Source organism: Protopterus annectens, chromosome 3.part0 (assembly GCF_019279795.1).
Source record: "Protopterus annectens isolate FY-2018-M chromosome 3.part0, PAN1.0, whole genome shotgun sequence".
Lineage (NCBI taxonomy): Eukaryota > Metazoa > Chordata > Ceratodontiformes > Protopteridae > Protopterus > Protopterus annectens.
The window spans coordinates 751,665,453-751,668,844 of record NC_056731.1 but is presented as its reverse complement, the minus strand read 5'-3'; the positions used below and the strand labels follow the sequence as shown (position 1 = coordinate 751,668,844).

Genomic DNA, 3,392 nt, shown 5'->3' with positions numbered 1-3,392 from the left:
GTCTCCAATGGATGAACATGATGAGAGGGAGAGAGAGAGAGAGAGAGAGAGAGAGAGAGAGAGAGAGAGAGAGAGAGAGAGAGAGAGAGAGAGAGAGAGAGAGAGAGAGAGAGAGAGAGAGAAGTGTCACATCACAGTCTTGATGTCTGATGCTTCTTTTGTTGGACAGATCATATATCTGTGGGTTCTATTCTTGTGTCATTGCTTTTCTCAATGTGCCAGAATCTTAGTTTAATTACATTATTTTCAGATTTTCTTTTTGTTTGAGTAAAAAAGATGAACTGCATTGTTTCCCACAAGTTTTTTATATTTGTCTTGAATTGCTATATCACAGTCTCAATGTCTGATGCTTCTTTTGTTTTACAGATCAGCTATCTGTGGGTTCTATTCCAGGTCAGATATCTGTACTTTTTTCAGTGTGCCAGAATCTTAGTTTAATTACATTATTTTCAGTTTTGTTTTTGTTTGAGTAAAAAAGATGAACTTCATTGTTTCTAAGTTTTTAAATTTGTCTCTAATTGCTATATCACAGTCTCAATGGCTGATGCTTCTATTGTTGGACAGATCGGATATCTGTGGGTTTGATTCTTGTGTTTTTCCATTTTCAATCTGCCAGGATCTTACTTTATTTACATTATTATCATTTTTTTTTTGTTTGAGTAAAAATGATAAAGTGCACTGTTTCAAACAATTTTTTTAGGTTTGGTTTGACTTTCATTGCTTTATTCTGTCTGTTAAATCTAGTATTTAGACCAATGTGTTGTGAATGGATGTGAAACTTTTAGGCAGGATGATTCATTGAGAATAATGCAGTATGATTAAACTGTAGACCCTGTCTCAGATAGTTTATGTCAATAACAAGTTAGTAGGCATGTGCCCGACAAGACCATTATGAAGCTTTTCCCTGTTTTTCATTTACACCATGGAACTCTTCAGTTAAGTGGCTGACTTTCACCGTAGGGAAATCCAATAATTCTCTCAGTGGTTCTTTCAGAGAGAAAGACCTTTATCTTAGATATCAACCTCTTAACTTCACTCAGCTCTTCTTTCACAGAGAAATATCTTTATCCAAAATTGTACGATTCAATTAAAAGCCCAGGGCTTGTCCGGGATTTGAACCCGGGACCTCTCGCACCCGAAGCGAGAATCATACCCCTAGACCAACAAGCCACCCTGTTTTCCATATTACAGATTTTAAGATAGACCAACAAGGCATGGCAAGGTGCTACCCTCTCAATCTGTTGAACTACAGAAACAGCATCAGTGTGATGCTGCCAATTTTTTTTACAAGTGTGGAATAGAGAGACAGTCAGCAGTACCCAAGGGATTGTGCTCACTGCATCAGTGACTGAATTGATGTACTTGCGCTGTTTGTTATTTTATTTATTTTTTTACTTATTTATTTATTTGTTTTGCATTTCACTTTCATCATGGAACATGGTGAAAATGAGAAAGTACATCAAAATGGGTAATATATACAGCAGTTGCTGCTGCTGAAGTTAAAGAATTTTGAAGTAGTGAGACTCCAGAGTTACTTTCAGAGGCATATGATAGAAAGGTATGTATGACTAACTCAATGTCAAGTAAAAAAACTAAACTGAAGTACAGATAAAAAAAATGCACTTTCTAATGACACTGTTGAATCCAAGAAGAAATTATGAGCTCTATAGGGGAATTAGCTCAAATGGTAGAGCGCTTGCTTCGCATGCGAGAGGTAGAGGGATCGATACCCTCATACTCCATCTGTGTTTTTTTAAGGAAGTGTGCCGTTCATGATTCCATATGGTACCATGAAAAAAATGCCAAGGTTTTTCTTGGGTATAGGGCAGGATGCTGCAATAAAATGTGGATGACTGAGAGAACAGACAGAAAACCTTTAATCTGACTGAACTAGCGATGTGTTAATATTCGTCTCATAAAGATGTGATTTGTGTCTCGTATGCGCATCAGTGTAAGTTTTCAATTGGTGCGCCATTCATTACATAGCTTATCTGGTAGACTGCAAGACTCTAAGGTCTTCTCAGCATACGTCTCAACCTCTTAGCGCAGAAATCCGAACAAAGCCTGAACTAATGTAGAAAAAGGCATCCAAAGAAATGAAACAGCTCAGGTGACCCATTCCAGATCTGATGGGGTTTCAAATTGGAGTGAATCTTACTCCTAAGCTTCAAAAGATCCACTGAAGCTACTCATCTTATGTGGGGCATAGGTTATGTGGAGAAATAAATGTAAGCAATTCCTATTTAGAAATGTGAGGAATCTACATTAATGCTCCACAGTAACCAGGAGAGTTATGATAGTAAACAACACATAGCAGGAAAACTGCAGACAAATCAAGGAGAGGCACACTGCCCTGGATGCAATAAGACAAAATCACAACATGTCTCAAGTGATGGCAAATGGTAGGCAAGATAGTAAGGGTAAGAGATTGACATAAAGAGAAAAGTGCATCAATCCATGCCTGTTTCAAGGCATTGGCAGAAAGACCCTTTTCTGAACTTAGAAGATGGATATCTCATAAAACTTTTGCTGTGCCTTGTTCGACAACGGAGAATTTCTGATCCATGAACAAACCAACAATATTAGCAAATTAAATGAAGAACGGGAGAGATGCTATTTTGCCACACGGGAGATGCATGAAAGATAAGCTAAGCTGTCTCCATTGGTGGGAGAAAGCACTAAATTCAATTCTTCTCAAATAATGACATCTTGAATGAGAAACTCCCCAGGCAAAGACTGAAAATATGAATAGTACCAATCCGACTGTACAAGTGACAAATCTCAAAAGATACGGAAAGAAAAAAAACTGAATGGGGAAAGAAGTAGAGAATGGAAAAATACCTTAGGATGTCTCCAATGGATGAACATGATGAGAAAAAGAAGGGGGTGGGAGAGAGAGAGAGAGAGAGAGAGAGAGAGAGAGAGAGAGAGAGAGAGAGAGAGAGAGAGAGAGAGAGAGAGAGAGAGAGAGAGAAGTGTCACATCACAGTCTTGATGTCTGATGCTTCTTTTGTTGGACAGATCATATATCTGTGGGTTCTATTCTTGTGTCATTGCTTTTCTCAATGTGCCAGAATCTTAGTTTAATTACATTATTTTCAGATTTTCTTTTTGTTTGAGTAAAAAAGATGAACTGCATTGTTTCCCACAAGTTTTTTATATTTGTCTTGAATTGCTATATCACAGTCTCAATGTCTGATGCTTCTTTTGTTTTACAGATCAGCTATCTGTGGGTTCTATTCCAGGTCAGATATCTGTACTTTTTTCAGTGTGCCAGAATCTTAGTTTAATTACATTATTTTCAGTTTTGTTTTTGTTTGAGTAAAAAAGATGAACTTCATTGTTTCTAAGTTTTTAAATTTGTCTCTCTGATAGCACCTTTTCAATTTTTT

The 3,392-nt window shown here is 37.1% G+C and overlaps 1 non-coding gene across 1 annotated transcript; it reads right to left on the bottom strand.

The window, feature by feature from the left end:
* Positions 1–1,098: 1,098 nt before the first annotated feature.
* TRNAP-CGG lies at positions 1,099–1,170 on the bottom strand. Its single transcript has one exon. It is a non-coding gene; the product is annotated as a tRNA-Pro (tRNA).
* Between the last annotated feature and the right edge of the window lie 2,222 nt (positions 1,171–3,392).